Source organism: Bombina bombina, chromosome 6 (assembly GCF_027579735.1).
Source record: "Bombina bombina isolate aBomBom1 chromosome 6, aBomBom1.pri, whole genome shotgun sequence".
In the NCBI taxonomy this organism is placed as follows: Eukaryota; Metazoa; Chordata; class Amphibia; order Anura; family Bombinatoridae; genus Bombina; species Bombina bombina.
In genome coordinates, this window is record NC_069504.1 from 400220687 (window position 1) to 400246790 (window position 26104).

Genomic DNA, 26104 nt, shown 5'->3' on the forward strand with positions numbered 1-26104 from the left:
AACCCAAAAATAGCTTAGCTGCCTTATTTTTCAAAGAAAGAAAGCAAGAGAACAAGGACAAATTGATAATAGGAGGAAATTAGAAAGTTGCTTAAAATTGCATGCTCTATCTGAATCACGAAAGCAAAGATTTGGGTTCAGTGTCCCTTTAATTAAAAATATCTTCATTAATCCTTACACTGTTTTGATAAAACAATATTAATATCTAAATCACATCTTTCACTCTTGGGCTACCTTATATATATATATATATATATATATATATATATATATATATATATAAGCATATTCTAACAGCACCATAATGACATAGTTTTAAAAATATCTTATGTTTTGTATTGTGATCAATATGTGTTGTGTCCTAAAACAGATTACTGTACATTGCACACATGGATCTATGTGCCACATGGATTAGGTTATTTTTTTTAACCAGTTGTTATTCAAAGTGTTGTGTGTGTATTATTTTTAAAACAGGGATCAATAGTTATATTTAGATATGCCATTGATTCATATGATAAGAATTGGCTGTCTAATATAGTAAGAAATCCAACATATGTGACATAATTTTCTTTACAATCACCTTGAGGAACTCATAAATTTATTGTTCATATTAGTGCTCTAATCTTCAAATTTCTAAGTATATTCTTTGGAATATTTTAGACTAATGTGATTTAGTGATGTCCAAACTGTGTTCACTAATATTTTTTAATATCTTTAATAGAACTAGTTATTGTGATGAGCACAGAGGCATCCAGCACCGATAGTGACCTGCCTTTGCAGGGTTCTGGTAAGTCCATTGACTCATTCATATGTCATTAAAGGTGTATTTGTCATAAATATTCTGATCATGATTCTGATGAAGCATTCCATTTGAATTAAAAATATAATATACTCCTCTCAAAGCTTCTTAGTCGACACCTTTGTGCTTCAGAACATGGCTAGCACATGTTTCTATTTAGTATATATTTAGACAACAATCATCAAGTGATACACACATGAGAACTCTTAAATGTTCCATGTACTCAGCTTTTGTGAATATTTTCTAAATACAGACACTAAAATCAAATTATTACTCATCGATAATTACAAATCTTATTTCATTTGCATGCTCCATCAAAATTATGTAATTCCTAACTTTGGTTCAGTATCCCTTTAATGCAACATGGATGTGTGTCCTTGAGCACCAGTAACATATGTTATAATATTTGATTTTAACATGTACACAACATATTATGTTTTACAGATATTGCTGGAACAACATGTGAGATGGAGGAGGAAGTGGCTCCCTACTGCCCCCTTTATATATCATGCAGCATGAACATATGTTTTTAATGTTTATTAAATTTTTGTATGATTTGTAAATAATGACATGCATCATGATGTCACATGCATATTACATGCAAACCCACAATAAGCATCTTCTGATTGTACAGACAGTCATTTATATTTATCTGAGTGCACAGATGCAGACCATATCATTATGTCATCATTGTTTAAAACTTCAAAACCACTTCTAAGTATACATCAAACATAATCATATGGAAATTAATTAATTTAATTTCATAATGTATGATATGTAAATGTTCTTACAAAAAACTTATGTGTAGACTGTCCATTTTAATCAAACAAACATTAATATTCCTCAGAAATAAAGCATGCATTTCAGAATGTGTCTAGTAATATTGGGATGACATACATTTAGTCCTAATATAAAATATAGATTACAATAAAAAAAATAAGATCAGATATAGAAGATTCTATTCTTATTATTTAATACGAACGGTAGTATATACTGTGTATATATTCAGAATAGTAATTGTTTGAAGCATCAAGCTTCAAATTAGTCGATTTAGGATTACAAAGGCAATCACCTAAATAGATATGTAAATCAAGCTTTACCTGGTTTCAAAGGCTATGTGTTGTGGCCATTTAAAATGTATCATATTACACACTCCCATATTATTCAATTGTTGTATTTTAAAAAAACAAAACCACGGGCATGTGTCTAAAAGAACTCTATTGCATTTCAATCTCAAATGCATACATGCATACAAAAATATTGTCCAAAAGAGAAATATATTATCAAATCATAAATATTAGCACATAATGTTGACTTTGAAAAATATGATTTGTAATGTATTTATGAAATGTTACATGAAAAATAACAGTGAACATTCAGAGTTTAAAGGATCAATTGAATCTTCTTATTAATTATATTTGATTCAAATCAATCAATCAATCAATTAAAACGGTCATTATTGTGACTTTGTCTAAATATTTTAGGAGAACAAGAATCCGGACTTTAATTAATGTTGATTCCTGATTTCTTGCAAGATAATAATATATATGTATAGTATTTTTGTTCTATATGTCAGATGGACCTTCCACTTATGGGCATCAACCTCCCGCACCTCCCCAGCCAGAACCCACTCCTGCCCCTTCACAGCCAGAGCACACTCCCGCCCCTCCCCAGCCAGAACACACTCCCGCCCCTCCCCAGCCAGTACACACTCCCACCCCTCCCCAGCCAGAACACACTCCCTCCCCTTCCCAGCCAGAACACACTCCCAGCCCTCCCCAGTCAGAATGCACTCCTGCCCCTCCCCAGCCAGAACCCACTCCTGGACCTTCCTACTCCTGTCCCTCTAAAAAAATAAGAGCCCTTGCCCCCCCTCGTCATTCTCCCCATTTTGCCACTCGTCAAGTTCCCCCACCTGCACAGCCACAAATTCCCCAGGCCCCTAACTCCCCAGCTGTGCAGGCTCCCCCGGAGCGGCAGCACAATCCCCCACCTCGGCCCATCACTCCCCCATCCCTCCCCCTCAAGACTTTTACACCAGTCCTCACCTTCATTGTCCTGGGTGTCGGATTGTCCTTCCCAGCCACTGATGTAAGTATCATTACAAATCCACATTAGAACATACTTTCTTAAAGGGACATAATACTGATCTAATTGTACATAAATTGAATTTGAATTGAAAATGTTTTTTATAAACATCTTCTTTATTTGATTAATGTAAATGTTTCCAATCTTCATTTTGGTAAATCAACATCCACATTTTCTAATATCTAAATTATATTGACTAGATGTTGGATATCTATTATGTATATATGGCAATATTTTTGAGTTGGTATCACTGCCATTTTCACAGTGTGTCATAAACCAAAGAAATATATTTTTCAAGATTGATAGGGTTTTGATTTGTCTTAATATCTTAATGGTTTATCTCTGAATTACATATTTAATGTGTCAATCTTATATCTAGCATATTTAATTATACCGATTTTTATTTTAATTATTACAATGTCTCTTAGCTCTCTTTTTATTATGTTCTGTCATTATTATTTTTTTATTTTTTTATTTTGTTTAGGTTGTGACTTAGCATGGTTAACGCTAGAGGCTCTAGCCTGCAAAGAGCAGACCATGCTGAGTAACACTCAGTTGCTGGGAGGGATCCATGACACTGTGCGTCTCCAGCTGCTTCTTCTTAGCTTGTTTATAGAACACACAAGGCTTGAAGATGCTGCTGAAAATGCACAGGATGATGAGGGTGATGCTGATGCCCCATACGTGGAGGATCCGGAGATGGCCCAAGGGAGCACTACTAACTCCTCCATCCACATGTTGTTCGATGTTTCTTGTTATTTGTTGCCATTTGGCCAATTTTGAGTTTATTGTTGTGCCTGTTGCACTATTTCGCCTTGTCAGATGGCTCCAATGGGGCTGTGTTGGCCTTGTCAACTCCCTCCAAGGACTGTGTTGCACTATGGCACCTTGTCAGATGGCTCCAATGGGGTTGTGTTGGCCTTTGTTGGCCCTTGTCAGCTCCCTCCAAGGACCGTGATGCACTCTTTCAGCTTGTCAGATGGCTCCCATGGGGCTGTGTTGGCCTTTGTCAACGCTCTCCAAGGATTGTGATGCACTCTTTCAGCTTGTCAGATGGCTCCAATGGGGCCGTGTTGGTCCATGTCAACTCCCTCCAAGGACTGTGATGCACTCTTTCAGCTTGTCAGATGGCTCCCATGGGGCTGTGTTGGCCCTTGTCAACTCCCTCCAAGGACTGTGATGCACTCTTTCAGCTTGTCAGATGACTCCAATGGGGCTGTGTTGGCCCTTGTCAACTCCCTCCAAGGACTGTGATGCACTCTTTCAGCTTGTCAGATGTCTCCAATAGGGCTGTGTTGGCGCTTGTCAACTCCCTCCAAGGACTGTGATGCACTCTTTCAGTTTGTTAGATGGCTCCAATGGGGCGGTGTTGGCCCTTGTCAAATCCCTGCAAAGACTGTGATGCACTCTTTCAGCTTGTCAGATGGCTCCAATGGGGCTGTTTTGGCCTTTTTTGGCCCTTGTCAACTCCCTAGAAGGACTGTGATGCACTCTTTCAGCTTGTCAGATGGCTCCAATTGGGCTGGGTTGGCCTTTGTTGGCCCTTGTCAACTCCCTCCAAGGACTGTGATGCACTCTTTCAGCTTGTCAGATAGCTCCAATGGGGCTGTGTTGACCCTTGTAAACTCACTCCAAGGACTGTGATGCACTCTTTCACCTTGTCAGATGGCTCCAATAGGGCTGATTTATCAATCTAACTTTTTGTAACGTTATCTTATTTCTTTATGTTTTATGACATCATAATAAAACAAATGTCATTAATATATTATCTGTCCTCTTTATTCATGTCATTTATTAAAATCTATATTTAATGTGGGTAATCCTTAAAGGGACATGAAACCAAAAAATGGTCTTTCATGATTCAGATATATAATACAATTTTAAAGAAATATAATATTTACATCTCTTATTTAATTTGCTTAATTTTCTTGATATACTTTGCATAAAGGTTTAGCTTTGCAAGATCATGATTAGCAGAAAACTGAGGTTCTAGATATAGATTGTTGGTTGTACAGGTAGCCCTCAGTTTACGCCGGGGTTAGGTTCCAGAAGGAATGGTTGTAAATAGAAACCGTTGTAAATTGAAACCCAGTTTGTAATGTAAGTCAATGGGAAGTGAGGGAGATAGGTTCCAGGCCCCTCTCAAAATTGTCATAAGTAACACCTAATACATTATTTTTAAAGCTTTGAAATGAAGACTTTAAATGCTAAACAGCATTATAAACCTAATAAAATAATCACACAACACAGAATATATAATTAAACTAAGTTAAATGAACAAAAACATTTGCTAAACAGCATTATAAACCGAATAAAATAATCACACAACACAGACTTCACTTGCATTTCTCTGCAAACAGTTCTTTCTATGCATTCCAATCTGGACTGGGTTATAGACAGGAAGATCTTGTTCCTTTGAAATCTGCTCTATAGCTCAGATCTGGTTAAACTGATTCATTTCAGCTTGCTTGGCTTTACTGCAATACAAGCGGACAGCTCCACCTACTGGCTATTTTAATAAATGCACTGCTTCTCAATGCTTTTCAATAGCAGTCACATGACTGGAAAAAAGGTTGTTATTCTGAAACGGTGTAAATTGAACCGTTGTAAAACGAGGGCCACCTGTATATATATATATATACATATATATATATTGGTTGTTTTTGGCACATCCATGTGTTCATTTATAAACTATTTGTGAATTGATGCACCTTTAACAAATGATAACAAGATGATTAAACTGAGATAATCAATGTAAATTATGAATTTGATGTAAATAGTATCCTCTCTGTGAATCCTGAACATAATTATTTGTATTTCATGTCCCTTTAAGTGATGCTGACCACAATTCTTAAGGAATGGATATGCATTTCTAATGTATTTTTGTCAACATAGACATATATTTTTTTAAAACACTATTATTTGAATTTTGAAAGCACATGTATTCCAATTTTTACTTATATCTTATTGTAGTAGTGTAACAAAAGAAATCACTGTGTCTAATGCGCATATTTTAGATGATTAATATGTTTCTCTTATTATTGTTTCTCTTTAATTATCCAACGATATATTGATAAAGGGAGGCTGACCATATTTCAACTTGAATAAGTGACACATATGATAAATACATCTGTCATTATTCTTATTCCAAATAAATCTTTCAACATATCTGAAAACATCCATGACATATGTATTTATCATGTGTCCCTTTTTAAAGCGTAAAGATGGACACTATAGATATAGGTAACATATAATGTATACCCAATCCCTATTTTCATAATGTATCTTGTATCATTATTTCTCATTTAAAGGGACATGAAACACAGTAATCTATTTTCTCATTTATGTATAACATACGAATTTTACATTTCTTTCTTTCCATAAATTCTCAATTTTTCTTCAGTCTCTTTGTATCATTGTTTTAAGGAGCAGCAGGGCACTACTGGTTTCTAAATGAACACATAGGTGAACCAATGACAATTGGTATATATATATATATATATATATATATATGTAGCCACCAATCAGCAGTTAGAACATATTTTTTTCTGCTCTTGAGATTACCTCTAAACACATTTCATCAAAAGATAATGAGAGAAACAAGCAAATTTAAATAATATCATTAAATTTAAAAAGGTAGTTCAAATTGCAATCTCGTACATAATCGTGTAACATAAAATGTGGGTTTCATGTCCATTTAAAGGTTTTGGAAGGAAGGTTTGTTTGAAGGAAGGAAGGAATCCCCACACCCAGCAAGAAACCGTATGTAACCTATCTCTGGTTAAACAACAGAGACGCTGAAATTTAAGAAATAACATTACAGCTATCTATCATAGGCTACATTTGCCACATTTGTTTCAATATACAATTATTTTTGACGGAAGGATAGCCACCCCAAGTTTGCCAGAATATGAAGCTATAAGGAACTGTAAAATACTTGCTTAACCCTTGAATACCTGTGAAGTATATATGCTGATTTAACCGATACCAGACACATGGTTCTTGTATTCATTTATGCACTTACACATGGTTTTAATTGCTAGTCATACGTTTAGAGGTATATGAATCCCCTCTTTTTATTTTTATTTTTTGGTATTATCTTATAATTATACCTGCTCGTTTGTATTACCTCAATTCTAGTTTTATAGCTTTTTTGTTTATGAAACAACACCGGTGTTTTTACAATTGTATAGTATAAAGTGTTTTAAATTGTAAATTGTGAATAGATCAACTATATGCGAATAGATCGTCATTATCGATCTCATATACATGTAAAAATCTTTATTCAATAAATATGTATTTGTATTGTGGAACGTGAGTTTAGAAGCTTTATTGTCCTGGAGAGACATCACCTCCCTTCTAATTCAAACACAGCTTATGTATGGTGAGAACACTATTGGACACATAGGGAGACTAGAACTACATTCATACCACTAATAGTCAAAACAGCATTAACTTGCACCACCTATTTTTTGATTTAATTGCACACAAAACCGTTGGGATAAGTTTTTTAAGGTGAGCACAGTTCTGCCCGACTGAATAGACAATCACCATCGTCTATTGTTTTAACCCATGTCCATTTAAACCCTGCTGCTTGCTAAATAGTTAATAATCCTCCGATTCTAATTAAATATATCCTTATTACCAACAATGGATTCTATTTCATATATCACAGTATTACTTTATCTAGCGTGACATTCATAGATAACAATATAGCACATACTAGTTTTTCAAATGTAAATACGTTTCTTACTGACATGTAAAGCTGTAAAATGAGTCCTTGTATTGGATGCCATTTTTACGCGATCTCGGATGTGCCTTTGATTGGATGAAGTTTTTACACAATCTCGGATGTGCCATGTTGCTTAAGACATCACATGCCAAGCTGTAAAATGAGTTCTTGGATTGGATGCCGTTTTTACACTATCTCGGATGCACCTTTGATTGGATGACGTTTTTACGTGATCTTGGATGCGCCATGTTGCTAAAGACGTCACATGCCAAGGTGTTAAATCCGTGTGATTGGATTACGTGATCCCACAATATTTGATTTTGCACATAACCCACGTTTGCGAATGAGAAGACAAGTTTAAAACCATGACTTTCTTGGATTATGGATTGTGTCAATCATGTACATTGTTGAATCATAGCTGATAAAGAACACAAAAATCTCTGTCTCGTTGAAGAAACGAATGAAGGCAATATGTTTTTCATGCATAATATATTTTGAGGCAAGTGCAAATCCATGAATATACTCCATCTTGTTTAATATGTTTGTCAACAATATTTTCATTTTTCAAAATAATTACTGTGTTGTGTTGAAATTTTTACATATACTATTCCTAAAGATGCGCTTTTGTATTTGAATAAAGTAATCAATATGCTTTGACGTTTATCATATGATAAATCTATGAGATGTCTACTTATTCTAGATGTTATGATCTTTTTTCTTAAAGGGACATTATACGCTCATTTTTTCTTTGCATATATGTTTTGTAGATGATCTATTTATATAGCACATAAATTTTATTTTAATAATATATGTATATTGTTGCTTATTTTTAATTAAAATTGCTGTGATTTTCTGACTCCTAAACAAGCCCCAAAGTTTGATGTGAATACCGTCAGATACCTTCTCCAACTTGCTCCTGTTTGTGTAAAGGGTCTTTTCATATGCAAAAGAAGGGGGGTGTCTTATTTCCAACTTGCAATGGGCTTTCCAGCTAACAGAGCTAAACTGAGAGTTTATAAGTAAGTCTTTAAACTGTTTTATCATGGATTTTTATATCAGTATCTCTGCATCTTGTTCTTTATAGTAGTGTCTATTACATGCAGTTATATGAAAATGAGTGCATACTGTCCCCTTAATGTAAATGCTCAGTATGTATGACTTCCACATTGTTAATCTCCAAATATATTACTGTGAGCATATATTTCTAATGTAACTCTTAAAATGACATGAAACCAGATTCCTTCTAAATAACATGTCTTTCTTCAATAATTAAAACACTATAATGTAGCTTTAAGAAAATAGACTTTTTTATTTAACACGTCGATAGAAATATGGCATACAGGCTTAGTATCCTATTCAAATATTTTCTTGTTTGAACAAGTACGTGTAGATATACCAACAATTCCTAAGGATTAGTATATGTTAGCATATGTTCTTGTTTAAAGGAACAGTCAAGTCAAGAAAAACAGTAATGATTTAAATTAAAAAAATGCAATTTTATCAAATTTCCATCTAACTTTTAGCACCAATTTATCTTAGTTCTCTTGGTGTTCTTAGTTGATAGCTAAACCTATAAGGTTCATCTGCTCATTTCTTAGACCTTAAAGAGTGCATCTAATCTGAATGTATTTTGACCACTAGAGGGCATTATTTAATGTGTTTCATATATAAAATATTGAGCTCATGCAGTAAAGTTAGCTTGGATTGATCAATGATTGGCTGAAATGCTGGTCTGTCAAAATAACCAAAATAAAGGGTCATTTTTCAGAGGCATAGATACAAGGTTAATCACAGAAGTAAAACGTGTATTTCTCTAAGTCTTGTTTTTCCAAACTTAAAACTGCGTAATAAAGTGTTTTCTTTGTAACCAACAATAATTAATGTTATGACTGTCCCTTTAAGCTGTGTTGTTGGCATCAAAACAGTGATATGCCATCATGTATAATTGTAATGGTCATTTTGCTGGAGATTAGGGAAACAGTTTGGACATCATATCAGAGAAACCAATCAATTTAATCAACAAGGTTAGGTATTTGATGATGTGGTCTCCACACACTTGCAAAACACACACTGCAAACAATCTGCCTCCATGGACCCGGTCCCATAGAAGCAGATTGTATACGGAGTGTGCTCCACAAGTGTAAGAGACCACATCATCACATACCTATCCATTACACATTAAATAAATAAAAATAACTAAAAATAAATTACTTCCTCTTCCTTCCCCTCTTCCCACGAGACTGAGGCTATGGGGGGGGGGGCAACTGCCCCCTCCGACAAGTTCTCCTAGGAGATGTTTGGGGAAGAGGGGAAGGAGGAGTACTGTGATCACCCGGCTGAGGAGGAGATTGAGGAGGAGATGGAGGAGGGCCAGGAGCAGATGGCCCAGCAGCAGATGGGGCAGCAGCAGATGGTGCGTTATGCGCCTCCCAGATGACCTGCAATATATCCTTAAGAGTATTCAACATCTCTCTTTGGTCTTGGCGAAACTCTCTTTGGTCTTGGCGAATATCATTGAGTACTTCCATCATGTAGACTCTGCTTTCCGCCTGTTCCCCCAGGGAGGCACGCATCTCTTCTAGAAAATCAGTTAAGATCTGCAATTATGGTATCTCTTGGGGGTATGTTCTGAGGGGCTGCTGGTGCATGAGGGGCTGCTGCAGGGATCTCTTCTGCAGCGGGGGCTTCTTCAGGGGATCAGGGTACAGGGTTTGTCTTCCATGTCTCCCCGAGGTGGCGAGTCATCTGCACCACTCTCATACCTGGGTGAAGGAGGAGCCTGTGGTGCTGTGCTGCTTCTTCCCCAAGCTCAGACTCTGTATTTTGTAAAAAGAAAGAAATCGAGATATTAGCACAGTTCCAAATCAAGATGTAAATCTTCTATTTGAAAGTGTATTCATGACGCTGCATTTGTAATTCAATTGTAAGCAAAAGCAATGAATACGGTTTCTGTATTTGCAAACCCGTGTTTCTGATATCTATATGGCCAAACTGAATGTCCTTTTGCGTTTGTCTTCAGTATGATTAAATGCACACCTAATCTGTAGACTAGATACTAATTTGATGGCTTTTCTTGAAATGCAACTGTCTCAAGGTAATTGTGAATGCGTTTACGTAATAATGTATAAAAAAGCGTAATTGCATTAGTCATATCCTTAATTCTTTTTCCGTGTGAATGGGTTATGAGGTGGATGTAAAAGAGATTAGTAAATAAGCTTACTGGAAGATAAGAGTGTCAGGTTCCCGGTATCAACTCCCCCGATATCGACTATGGCCACCTCGGAAATGCTGGGACGCAGCATTTCCTCCCATCGGGAATATTCAAATATCATTTCAGGACCGCCACCGGTCCCTGTAAGGTATTGGTTCTCCCTTGAGAGCTTTCTTTTTAGTTCCATTTTGCAGTCCCGGTAGCGATGCTGTATAGACTTAACATCCCTGTTATGGACCCCCACTGCATTAACAGCATCCCTGATCTCCAGCCATAGCTTCCTCTTCTCCTTAGGGGTGGCCTTCTGTGCCTGCAGCCTCCTAACCCTCTCCATATAAGCCTCTATGAGGACCTCCTTCTCCTCCATGGTATACCTCTCATCCCTCTGCCTGAGCTTCCCCTGTGATGTGAGCCTCTGTTTCCCGGACTGTGAAGCTCCCTCTCTACACTGCACACCAATGGGCCCAGCCACTTGTTCATTATCAACAAATTGGCCAGGTCCACCAACCGCTTCCTTTTCCCCTTCCTCTCTCCCTTCCTGTCCAGTTCCCCTCCCTCTCCCTCTCCGTCTCCCTCTCCCTCTCCTCCTCCCTCTCTCCTTACAAAGTGTGAAAGGGATATAAATAAAAGAGGGTAAAGGGTATTAAACTGACAAATATGTATAAAAAGACAAAAATGAGGATATGTAAACAATAAGCTGAAAATGAAACAAAATCTAATTATGGGATGGGTATGGCTTACAGGAGATGGGGTATGGATTTAAAGGAAAATGGGTTATGGGCTTACAGGGAATGGGGTATGGGTTTAAAGGGAATGGGGTATGGGATGAAAGGGAATGGGGTATGGAGTGTAGTATGAGAGGGGATGGGGTATGGAGTGTATGTAGTGTTAGTGATAAGTGTATGTATGTATTGAATGTGTTTGCATGTAAATGTGTTTATATAAGTATTAAGAAAAAAATCTTGCACACTCACCCAGACAAACTCTCGCTCACTAACGCTCTCTCACTAACTCACTATCTCACACTAACACTAAATCTCACACTAACACTAACTATCACACTAACACTAACTCTCACACTAACACTAACTCTCACAATAACACTAAATAACTCTCACACTAACACTAACTCACTATCTCACACTACCACTAACTAACTCTCACACTAAAACTAACTCACTATATCCCAATAACTCACTAACTCTCACACTAACACTAACTCACTATCTCACACTACCACTAACTAACTCTCACAATAACACTAACTCACTCTCTCACACTAACACTAACTCTCACAATAAAACTAACTGACTAAATCTCTCTCCTCTCTAATCTCAAAAAACCCTTCAGCAACACAGTAAAAGAAGCCATGCTTGTAGCATGCTTATATACCCTATGTAAATGTTTAATGATGTACCGATTTGCAAATTAAAGGAGGTTCAAGTGTGCTTTGTTAGTAATTAGTATGTGTGCAATGTGTATTAGTTGTTTGAATTTGTGCATGCTCATATTGAGTTAGTATTTGTGTAATGTGTATAATGCGATGATGTCATAGTGATCGTTTTGCATAACATTGTCCAAAAGTAGTATCTGTAAATGTAAATGCTGATTTGTGATGGTCTCATATTTGTGAAGTGGTATAAATGTTTATTTATACTAATATTCCGTAATCGTCAATGCGAATGTTTTGTTTGTGTATCAGTGTGCAATTCTTTTTTCCTGTTGTTTTGTTCCGTGTTGCAAGATGTAAACGTATTTATGCATTCCTCGTTTAGTGTAAATGTTGTGCATTCTTTTATTTTTCTGATTGTGAATGTGTAATGCATATGTGCTATGTTGCGTGAGCGATTGTTGTTTGTACATATGATGTGTGTTTTTGTAGTGCATTATGTGGTATACGTAATATGACAGAGCAGTGTGTATTTCTCGCGAAATCGAGTGTTAGTATAAAACACTGTGATTATTTCACATAGCATTGATTTCTATGGGATAATGTTTAACGCGCCCGTAATTACGCTTATTAAATAAACGCGGTAATCGTGTGACCGCGACGCGTTACAAGGTTGTTTTCAGACTCGTAATACCTACGTTATTAAAAGATACACAATGGAAATAACGTACAAGTAACTACCGCACCCCTCATAACGCAAAACTAGTAATTTAGCCGTATAAAAATTAAACAACTATATAAAAGGCACAGAAAATGAGTAAATCTATTAACAACAAGTTAAGCCCAATACTATGGTATAACATGAATCTATGTGAGAATACTGTAGAGAAATTCATTCACATTTACTGCTATAATAGTTAACTAATATTAAAATGCTAAATAGGCCAATAGGGCACAATATGTCACTGAACATGAGTATGGTCTCTCCAATACTCTCTTTCTATCTCCCTGCATCCCCAAACTACTGGTCTATCTGCACAAAGACCCAACCAGCCCCCTATCTACCCCCAAATAACACTGCATCTTTACTGCTCAACCTGCATAGCTAGCATCCCCAAATAGCATCAACATTTCCCTGCTCTGTACACTCTCCACAGTGAAGCATAACATGGGAACAGCACAAGTATCTCTGGGTGGCCATTGATCACTTTAAAAACAGTCTTTGGGGCATATTTATCAATGTGCGAGTGGACATGATACGAAGTAGCGTATCATGTCTGCCCCACATCGATAAATGCCAACAGCATACGCTGTCAGCATTTATCATTGCACCAGCAGTTCTTGTGAACTTCTGGTGCAATGCCACCCCCTGCAGATTTGCGGCCAATCAGCCGCTAGCATGGGGTGTCAATCAACCCGATCGCATTTGATTGGGTTGATTTCTGTCCGCAGCCTCAGAGCAGATGGACAAGTTATGGAGCAGCGGTCTTTAGACCGCTGCTTTACAACTTCTGTTTCCGGCGAGCTCCATACGGAGCTTGAAAAATATGCCCCCTAGTCCTCTTAGAGCTCCACCTCCCTCAGACACTGTGCTTCAATACCATAGTCCATTTGCAGTAGGGGTGCTTTGCAACTGAGAAAGTGTCCATCTACAGATATATGCTGTAAGCATGATGGTTTATTCATGGGGTAGACAGGGAAACAGGTGGATCCTCATAGCAACAGACACTTGAGTCAGAAGGAGTCTAAGAAGGAAACAAAACAGCACAAGATAAGCATACTGATAGAATCAGAATTATGCCCAACAAAACTTTTTTCATTTTTTTTGTAAGCATCACAATTTCCTTTAATAGCTTAACTTATCCTATGTCATTTAAAACCAGGAAAATATTGTGGATATATAATACAAGTTAAATATATTTATTATAATTTTACAGAAAATAACTCACAGCTACTCTATATATATAAATGATACATTAAACATGAATACTAGCAAGTAAAAACTGCTAGACTTAATCAAGAAGCTGTATGGCTATGCTAAGTCACTTGTGCTAAGGCCTTCCCTGCAACAAAAATGAAAAGTAAAATAGTCAATAAAAACATTTTCTTTAAAATTAATTTCTTCACACTTTCTCTTTGAACTACTAAACAAAATAACCTAGTGTTGTTTTATTCTGCGACGCTGCTATATATAATGTTTATAATTCTCTCCAAATATGATCTTAGTAGAATCAGCTGTCTCATCTGATATAAGCACTAGTCATTTACTAATTATTTTATGCAACCTAAATTCTCTTGCACTCCTGTATGAGGAAAGAATACAATCATAACATTATTAAAACTACACAATCTTTTTAAAGGTAAACAGATCTTTATGGTAAGATCATTCTTTTGCTGACAAACACCTGGAATTACAAAACTCAAATACCAATAAGAGCCATTGTAAGTAGAAAATATACCATCAATATCATTACAATTATATTACTCACAAAACTCATATTTCTCTGTATAATTGATATAAATTTCTAGCTGAGACTTGTCCTTAATCTTTTATTTTGAGTAGTTTGACAATGAACAAATGAATGATTGCAATGGGAAATTCCTACAAAAACTTCCTATTCTCATACCTTTCTCAACTGTAAGACACATATATCCCTTCTTCGCTTAAATATTAAGGAGCACTATAGAAACATGGGAGAACCTTCTGTGTTTTACAATGGTGAAGGGTCTAGAATATTCTGAGATATTGCAGAATTTTCTTTAAACTATAAAGTTTAGAGTTACACTTATCTGGAGGGTTACTTTGTTAAGTACATAGACTACAATGTTTACTAATACAAATAAGGCATACATTTCTGCAGACAAAGCTATATGACTTCTTATAACTAATATGATCAATACAAATAACACAATTACAAGAGAATACAAAACAAGCAATATGAGTAAACAAGTTAAAACAATACTCCCCTAATTTAGCTGTGGATGACTTTGTAACAGCGTAACAGGTCCAACTCCAACAGTCAAGGCACAGTCCAGAGAAGGATAGTCTTTATGTTCTGAAGACACACATAATAGGAAACAGTCACAGATTACCCTGAGTCCAGTTCTGGGGATGGTACCAGCATGTAATGCAAAGAATGGATCCAAAAGATAGTTCAGCAACTTTTACTGCAGTATGTTGGTTAAAACAAACTTGACAAAAGGTCTTTTATCTTCTTTTTTCTTTCCTTCAACTAGACACCAGACATCTCTTTATTTAAAAGGTTTATTGCATTCAATCTTCAATCTTTTGGAGAGTGCACTATGGAATTTTATTTGTACAAATTTACATAAATATGAAAAACTCAAAAATAATTTAGTTAGTGTTTTTTTTGTTTTTGTTTCCTCTATGTTCTCATCCTGCAAATACAAATATTTTGTTAACAACTTGTCTAAATATTTTAGGTTCATTTACTTAAAAAAAATCACCCACATCACATAAATAAAGAAACTCATAAATACTCCCCCCTTTGTTCACATGAAACACCCTATGTGTCACACAAACATAATATGACAGCAAAGTAAAAGAGAATCCATGCACTCCTAAAAGAAGTAGTATCCTTAAAATCAAGCAAAATCAAATACACCTTAATATTCAATATTGCATTCATACAGCACACTTCCACACACATTCCCTTAAAATAAAAACATTAAAAAACATTCTCTAAGAATTCATTTAAAAACAACTATTCACTACACAAAACAAAACATTACCAGCCTTCACAAACTTTTAACAAACACAATCAACTTGAAAGCAAGTACATATACTAACACTCACTGAAACACATCACTTAAAAATACTACATTCTAACAAAACACTACAAATAATTAAAATCCTATAACAACCCTTAGCTATGGTTTTGTACATTTTACCTTGCACAATACTATGAAATCATGCTAATAATGCAATCACTTTAGACGATCAATAAACTCTAGCTGCACATAAATAAACAAAGAGAACACACAATACTATATTCTGCTCTATGGTTTCTGCTTGTATGCACAGTGCAAACCCACTGTTAAATAATCATGTTTGTCACAAATAATTTGGGAAAAGCTTTAGAATCCAGTCTATTGGTGGCAGTAACCAGCCACGTAGCTGTTACATGCTATGCTATACTTTAATATAATCAGGATTTTAATAAATACACAATTATTTTAGTTTGTTTATTTTTTTTATACAGTTTGATATTCAACATGATTGCAGCTCTCTGACTAAATATAAAAATTGTATACAACAAAAAGGAAATTTCTGAAAAGAATAATAATAATTTACACTAATAGATTAAAATTATAGTTTACCCAAAAATGTTATCCCCTTCAAATTGTTCCCTATGGTCCATCTTACCTGATGGAATGTATTTAATTGTTTACAAATAGCTCCTTCACCCCTATTTTGGCATTTGAAATATTCATATGATTCAGCCTGTGGTATGCCCACTTATAGTAATAGTTTCTCATCTATTGAATAGCCTAAGTAACCACAGTCAGAAGTAGAAATTACACTCTCCGTGGGGTACAGGATAGTAAAGTAATAAAATGACAATTTTCCATTGTTCTGTCTAAGCATTGAGCTTTGGTTTTCCAGACAAATGTCAGATAAGGACAATGAGATATGCTATTACCTGAAACTCAACCCATTGTAATAGGCTTTGGATTAAGAGCACAAAAGCAAATACTTCATATATACAAATAAACCTGCAAATGCAATTTCTCCTACATTTTATACTATACAGCTGGTGTAACAAATCAATGAAAATACATCAACATAAAAACAATTTTACAGTGTACTGTTCCTTAAAGGGCTGACCATTTATAATATGTATATTACATATATAACCTAGCCATGATTAGGAATCTTGTATTGTTTACCATTAAAATTCTACTTCTTTACTTTATCATAACCTGCATATATTTAAATGAGAGCCATCACAGCATACATAATATTACACAGTAACATGTTACTAGATTATATTAAAACTCTACTGAATTACTCTACTTGCGAAAGAAACAGACCCAAATACTTTAGATACATTTAATAACATACAGCATATAGTCTTTTCTTTTCTCTTTTTTCACAAACTCCTTGCATAAATCTTGGACATACTTAAATCAACATATTAATCACTTGCCAGAAAAAAACTCTCTTTTGTATTTACCAGACTTATAATCACGCCCATCATCGCAACTACAAATTCCTTAGTTAGTTCACTTGCAAAACGAAATATTTATATGCCTTAGACACATCAAATCTCTCATCAATCCTATTACTGGCACACAGAATTAAGCATTGTAAATATTTTTATTATTACATGACTTTAAAATCACGTTACAGCAATAACACTTCAAGCAAATCATTACAGTGTCAGATTTCTTTGCTAAGAAACACTGATACACACTCAGCTCTAGCCTAAATAACTACCAGTCAGAAAACACAGTTAAAAAAGTACCAAGTTCAGTTTTTACAGCGATACACACACACTCTTATATCAACTTGCATACCGTACATTCACTCCCAGCATTCAGTAATTTTAACATACATCAAACTTTTAAAGACACAGAAAACATATTTTATTAACATTCTATCTCTTTAAGAAAAACATATATTTCAAACATATCAGGGACATAAGAAATACGACAAGATGAACTCTCCATCAAATTTAAAATGTATCTAAAATTGTCCGGACTTGCTAAGAATGGCCAATTCCCAGCAAATTGAGACGTAAACAAATTATTTTTAGACAGGATAATAAATAATCAGATATTTAGTGGGGAGACACAATGAAACATCAGACAAACACTTATTACAGATAAAATACACAGAATCTCTGTTTCATTACTGCAAAGACCATAAACTAAAAGAAAGGGTTTTCACATACCAATCTATTTTTCAAGATACATCCTTTCATGTTACATTACAACATTATGTACAGGGAGACAGGATTTTTTCTCCATGAGCACAATATGCAACAAATAGCTACAGCATTTATCACTAAGCCCTTTGAACAGATCCCACATTCACAACACACTAAGATTAGCAATGAAATAAGCAATTAAGCAACAAGCATCAAGTGACCATTCAGCTCCAGTGATATTTAAACTAAACTATACTATATGCTTATATACAGGACTTTTAACCCTTTAAAATCCTTAAAGAGAAAGACTATACTTCCGTTATTGCAAGACTATAACTTGCAAACAAATTAGGTGACACTTTAACTCATGCTAAAATTTTCACTATAACTTGCGATAGGACTCAAACCTACACAACCCCATGCTTAATGGCAGGACTCAAACCTGTCCAGGGGAGTTTAAGCCCTTATAAAGGGACCTTAACCCTTTATATAGTATTAACGCCATCCAGACTTTGGGTTCAGATTCACAGAGGGAAAAGCAGATTAAAAAAAACACTTATCTACTTACCCCTGTGTGAATCCCATGCTCTGACACCAGAATTGTTAGGCGTTATCACTTGATACTTAGCAGTATTCTACACCTTCAGCTGGAACTGAATGGTTTACTTGGCGAGATCTTGGGAAACAGCATTTAGACAGGAAGCAAGTAATATCTAATCGCTGTTCTGTTTATTATAAAGAATCACAGACTTTTATAGACAATGGTTACAGTACATGGGGTTAAATAATGACGTAATGATAATCACACCATTTCACACAGTATGCTTAAACAAAGAACTTCATTAAAAATAAGGAATAAAAAGGAGTTGTACTGAGAAACAAACGACTAGATTTAGAGTTTTGTCGGTAAAGACCCGCAGTGCTAATGAGCCTTTTTTTTCCAGCGCAACCTTAAGACAATGCTGGTATTACGAGTTGTCTGAATGGCTGCGTTAGCCTCAGAAAAGGGAGCGTTGAGCCAAATTTAGCTCCACTTCAACTCTCAATACCAGTGTTGCTTACGGTAGCAGTAAGCTGGAAAAAAGTGCTTGTGCACGATATCCCCATAGGAAACAATGTGGCTGAGCTGGCTGAAAAAAAACCTAACACCTGCAAAAAAGCAGCGTTCAGCTCCTAATGCAGCCCCATTGTTTCCTATTGGGAAACACTCTCTAAGTCTACACCTAACACCCTAACATGAACCCAGAGTCTAAACACCCCTAATCTTACACTTATTAACCCCTAATCTGCCGCCCCCGCTATCGCTGACACCTGCATTTTATTATTAACCCCTAATCTGCCGCTCCGGACACCGCCACAACCTACATTATACCTATTAACCCCTAATCTGCTGTCCCTAACATCGCCGACACCTATATTTATTACCCCCTAATCTGCCCCCCCAACGTTCCCGCCACCTACCTACACTTATTAACCCCTAATCTGCTGACAGGACATCGCCGCTACTATAATAAATGTATTAACCCCTAAACCGCCACACTCCCACCTCGCAAACACTATAGTAAATTTTATTAACCCCTAATCTGCCCTCCCTAACATCGCCGCCACCTACCTACAATTATTAACCCATAATCTCCCGCCCCCAACGTCGCTGCTACTATAATAAAGTTATTAACCCCTAAACCTAAGTCTAACCCTAACCCTAACACCCCCCTAAGTTAAATATAATTTAAATAAAATGAAATAAATTTACTATCATTAAATAAATTATTCCTATTTAAAACTAAATACCTATAAAATAAACCCTAATATAGCTACAATATAACTAATAGTTACATTGTAGCTATTTTATGATTTATATGTATTTTACAGGCAACTTTGTATTTATTTTAACTAGGTACAATAGCTATGACATAGTTATTAACTATTTAATAGCTACCTAGTTAAAATAATTATAAAATTACCTGTAAAATGCTCTACCCTATCCTAAATTACAAAGTAATCAGCTCTTTTACCAGCCTTTAAAAGGGCTTTTTGCGGGGCATTGCCCCAAAGTAATCAGCTCTTTTACCTGTAAATAAAAATACAATAGCCCCCCCCAACATTACAACCCACCATCCACATACCCCTACTCTAAAACCCACCCAAACCCCCCTTAAAAAAAACTAACACTAACCCCCTGAAGATCTCCCTACCTTGAGTCGTCTTCACTCAGCCGAGCCAAATTCTTCATCAAAGCGGGGTAGAAGAGGTCCTCCATCTGATTGAAGTCTTCATCCAAGCGGAATCTTCTATCTTCATCCATCTGGAGTGGAGCGGCAGCATCCTGAAGACCCCCGACGCGGAACATCCATCATGGCCGATGACTTCCCAACGAATGACGGTTCCTTTAAATGACGTCATCCAAGATGGCGTCTCTTGAATTAAGGTAGGAAAAATCTGATTGGCTGATGCAATCAGCCAATCAGATTGAAGTTCAGTCCGATTGGCTGATCTAATCAGCCAATCGGATTGACCTTGCATTCTATTGGCTGTTCCCATCAGCCAATAGAATGTGAGGTCAATCCGATTGGCTGATTGGATCAGCCAATTGGATTGAACTTCAATATGATTGGCTGATTGAATCAGCCAATCAGATTTTTCCTACCTTAAAGGGCCATTATACACTAATTTTTTCTTTGCATAAATGTTTTGTAGAAGGTCTATTTATATAGCTCATAAAGTTTTTTGTTTTTTTAAATGTATAGTTTTGCTTATTTTTTAATAACATTGCTCTGATTTTCAGACTCCTAACCAAGCCCCAAAGTTTTATGTGAATACCGTCAGCTACCTTCTCCAGCTTGCTCCTGTTTGTGTAAAGGGTCTTTTCATATGCAAAAGAAGGGGGAGTGTCTTATTTCCCATTTGCAGTGGGCTTTCCAGCTATCTTTTCAACAGAGGTAAACTGAGAGCTTCTAAGTTATTTTTTAAACAGTTTTATACTGGATTTTTATATCAGTATCTGTGCATCAAATTCTTTATAGTAGTGTCTATTACATGAAAATGAGTGTATACTGTCCCTTTAATTCCGATTGGCTGATAGAATCATATCAGCCAATCTGAATTTGAGGGACGCCATCTTGGATGACGTAATTTAAAGGAACCGTCATTCGTCGGGAAGTCGTCGGCCAGGATGGATGTTCCGCGTCGGAGGTCTTCAGGATGCTGCCGCTCCGCTCCGGATGGATGAAGAAAGAAGATTCAGATTGGATGAAGACTTCAATCAGATGGAAGACCTCTTCTGCCCCGCTTGGATGAAGACTTCAATCGGATGGAGGACCTCTTCTGCCCTGCTTGGATGAAGAATTCGTCTCGGCTGAGTGAAGACGACTCAAGGTAGGGCGATCTTCAGAGGGTTAGTGTTAGGTTTTTTTAACGGGGGTTTGGATGGGTTTTAGAGTAGGGGTATGTGGGTGGTGGGTTGTAATGTTGGGGGGGTATTGTATTTTTATTTACAGGTAAAAGAGCTGATTACTTTGGGGCAATGCCCCGCAAAAAGCCCTTTTAAGGGCTGGTAAAAGAGCTGATTACTTTTTAATTTAGGATAGGGTAGGGAAATTTATTATTTTGGTGGGCTTTTTTATTTTATTAGGGGGCTTAGATTAGGTGTAATTAGTTTAAACTTATTGTAATTTTTTTATTTTCTGTAATTTAGTGTTTGGTTTTCTTTTGTATTATAGTTTAGTTTATTTAATTGTATTTTAGTTTACATAATTGTAGGTAATTTATTTAATTAGTTTAATGATAGTGTAGTGTTAGGTGTATTTGTAACTTATGTTAGGATTTATTTTACAGGTAATTTTGTAATTATTTTAACTAGGTAGCTATTAAATAGTTAATAACTATTTAATATCTATTGTACCAAGTTAAAATAAATACAAAGTTGCCTGTAAAATAAATATAAATCCTAAAATAGCTACAATGTAACTATTAGTTATATTGTAGCTATAGTAGGCTTTATTTTATAAGTAAGTATTTAGTTTTAAATAGGAATAATTTATTTAATGATAGTAAATTTATTTTGTTTTATTTAAATTATATTTAACTTAGGGGGGTGTTAGGGTTAGACTTAGCTTTAGGGGTTAATACATTTATTAGAGTATCGGCGAGGTCCGGTCGGCAAAATAGGGTAGGGAATTTTTTTATTTTGGGGGGCTTTGTTATTTTATTAGGGGGCTTAGAGTAGGTGTAATTAGCTTAAAATTCTTGTAATCTTTTTTTATTTTTTGTAATTTAGTGTTTGTTTGTTTTTGTAATTTAGTTTAGTTTATTTAATAGTAGGTAATTGTATGTAATTGTAGTTAATTGATTTAATTTATTTATTGATAGTGTAGTGTTAGGTTTAATTGTAACTTAGGTTAGGATTTATTTTATAGGTAATTTTGTGATTATTTTAACTAGGTAGCTATTAAATAGTTAATAACTATTTAATAGCTATTGTACCTAGTTAAAATAAATACAAAGTTGCCTGTAAAATAAATATAAATCCTAAAATAGCTACATTATAATTATTCATTATATTGTAGCTATATTAGGGTTTGTTGTACAGGTAAGTATTTAGCTTTAAATAGGAAGACTTTAGTTAATAATATTTAATTTATTTCGTTAGATTAAAATTATATTTAATTTAGGGGGTTGTTAGGGTTAGACTTAGTTTTAGGGGTTAATAAATTTATTAGAGTAGCGGCGAGGTCCGGTCGGCAGATTAGGGGTTAATACTTGAAGTTAGGTGTCGGTGATGTTAGGGAGGGCAGATTAGGGGTTAATACAATTTATTATAGTGTTTGCAAGGCGGGGGTGACGCGGTTTAGGGGTTAATACATTTATTATAGCAGCGGCGATGTCCAGTCAGCAGATTAGGGGTTAATAAGTGTAAGTAGGTGGCGGCGACTTTGGGGAGGGGCAGATTAGGGGTAATAAATATAATATAGATGTCGGCGATGTTAGGGGCAGCAGATTAGGGGTTCATAGGGATAATGTAGGTGGCGGCGATGTCCGGTCGGAAGATTAGGGGTTAAATAATTTTATTATAGGGTTTGCGGTGTGGGGGGGGGGGCCTCGGTTTAGGGGTTAATAGGTAGTTTATGGGTGTTTGTGTACTTTATAGCACTGTAGTTAAGAGCTTAATGTTCCCGCATTAGCCCATAAAGCTCTTAACTACTGACTTTTTTTTGCGGTTGGAGTCTTGGCGGTAGAGGGTCTACCGCTCACTTCTTCCAAGACTCGTAATACCAGCGTTAGGCAAATCCCATAAAAAAGATAGGATACGCAATTGATGTAAGGGGATTTGCGGTAGCCTCGAGTCGCGGAAAAAAAGTGAGCGGTAGACCCTTTCCTGTCTGACTCTAAATACCAGCGGGCGTTAAAAATCAGCGTTAGGACTCCTTAATTAAACTGCTTTTTAACCCTAATGCAGAACTCTAAATCTAGGTAATTCATTTTTAGATAACTGTGTATCCGGGCGCATCACCAGGACATAGCAAGGCCATCGGACAAATTTTGAGATAAAATGTTCAGTTTAAAACATCAGCATATTTTTTCTCACAGTATAATAACTACCTTATAATGAACTATAATAAACTCATCTTAAAATAATATGTTTATACAAAATGGATCACTAAAGACAAAATGGCGAAGGGGAGAGGGAGTTCCGGAGGAGGAGCCTGCGTTCAGGTTGTGCAAAGCAAGCACCTGTGTCCTGCAGGTAACCCACTGGCGGTGATTCCTCGCGTGCCACGGCCCTCTGCAACCGAGGGGAAGACACCTGCATCTGGCTCGAACTGTGTACCGAGCCCTGAGGGATTCCCGCAGCGCCCGTCACCTGCGCTGTCTTAACACAGCTTAACTCAGAAGCCCCACGCAGGACACTGCGTGCAGGAGCTACTCTGAGCCCCACCACCTTTAGCGGCAGTCCCTCCTCTCCCACCGAAGCTGCGTGAGAGGGGGTAGATAGCCCAAAGATACCCGTCTGCTTAGAGGATATCGAGCAACTCTCTTCAGCCCTCCCCCCCCACCGGTGCTGCGCGGGGGGAGAGGAAACTTGAAACAAACACAGCACGGTCTGTTTGCAGCCCAGGAGTGTGCCCGTTCGCCTTGCGGTTGGGTCTGGCAGGACCGGCGGGACTGGCGGGTCCATAGGTATCTGTCTCCTTACTGGCTTGCTGCCCAGGATCCCTCCTCTACCATCACTACACCTTTTCAGAATCTGGAGCTTTGGAGGAAAGGGAGCAGAATCGCCACTGTCTCTTGCCCCCCTGGATGAAGAGGCCGGCCACCTGTGATCAGCGTTCACAAGCATACAAGAGTCAACGGCTAACATTGAAGGTGGTATCCTCGAAGAGGGGTGAGTGCAGAACAGTCATAAGCCTGCTCTCTTATCTTATTCTACACACATGCACCTTGTGAGCGAGTCTGGCTGCAAAGGCACCTAAGGATTGTTGACTTCTCTCTGTTTCCCTGTTAGCAGTTAACACTAAGCTAAAAAGGCAAAAACTGGATGCATCTATAAACAGGCACAAACTGTGGCCCTAGTTACCTGTTTAAATTTCTCCAACTTGTAGGTGAACTCAAGGGGGTGTTTTTGTAAAATTCCCCTTCAAAATAACTTTGTTTGAGTCAAGGCCTGTATCTACTGGGTTTCAGTGTCCGAAGGTTTGGATTCTTTTGGAAAAATCCTATCTGCCCCAAAGTTAAAGCTACTGCCCTAAAAAGGGTGATCTGGGTCTTTGTAGCACTATCTGCAAATATATGAGGAACATTATTGTGTAAAAATAACTGGACAAGTTTTTTGGACACGGCCCAGGGGGGACTATTCCTCTTAAATCTTTACTCCCTAAGACACAATGATAACATGATACAGCTTTGCATGTTTTTAAGCTATTGTTTTTTTTTCTTTGCTTGAAGTAATTAGTATTGGAGTACAGGCGTTGTGTTTTGATATATTAATTCAGTTAATAACTCTGAAGCACGAACAGTTAAAACTATACTGAAAGTATATAAGTATATAATTCTCCTATTTTCTTTTCTTTGCTCTCATACATGTATTGTGAGGTTGATCAATATGTCTCAAATTGAGGGTGATTATTAATTCACTTTTTCCTTTAAATAATAAATACTCTTATATGTCTTAAAAGGTCAGTGCCATCCTTAGGGTTAAAACTAATATAGGCAAAGCTAATATTACCCTGTGCACACTGTACTCTATCTGAGATATCTAAGCCTAGAAGGCTCCCATTGGGGAAAACCTTAATAGTCCAAAAGGTGCATTAAATCACTAGAGGGCTCTGTTCTAGTTTAAACGCAGCAATCTTATAGTTTATTTTCTGGGAAAGAATAACCCTGGTCGGCCTAGATCACTTCTTTTCTTCACAGTCACTACTAGAACACTTCTTTATATTTTTCTTGGATCCTTCACTTTTTTCTTCACCCCCCTTCTTTTTTTTTTTTTTTTTTTTTCTTCACTTAGGCACTTATCCACTTGAGCTCACTGTGTTATTATCACCTTAAGTCACAGCACATTTTTTCTCCCCCACAGGAGGGAGGGAGGGAGACGGAGGAGAGGGGGGATTGACCAATTGGCTCTCTCTCTCTCCCCCACTCTGCCTCCCCCTCCTCCCCTTTTTTTTTTTTTTTTCTTCTCTTTTCTTTTTTCTTCCCCCTTCCACTCACTCCTCACTTCAGTCCTTAGCCGCACTTATTTATGGATAGATTTTTAAATCCACCAACCACTCACAAAAGCACTCCGCCGGCCATGGCTTCCAGAGCCAAGGAAAGGAAGAACAAAGCCCCGTCAGAAACCTCGGTTGAACTGCACCCTGAACCTAGTTCTACCAGAAGGTTCAGCGTGGGCACAGACTCGCAAGGGCTAGTGAATAGTATCTCGGAAGCTCTAAATCCAAAATTTGAATTACTTCGGATAGAAATAAAACAAGATCTTAACTTGCTCTCTAAT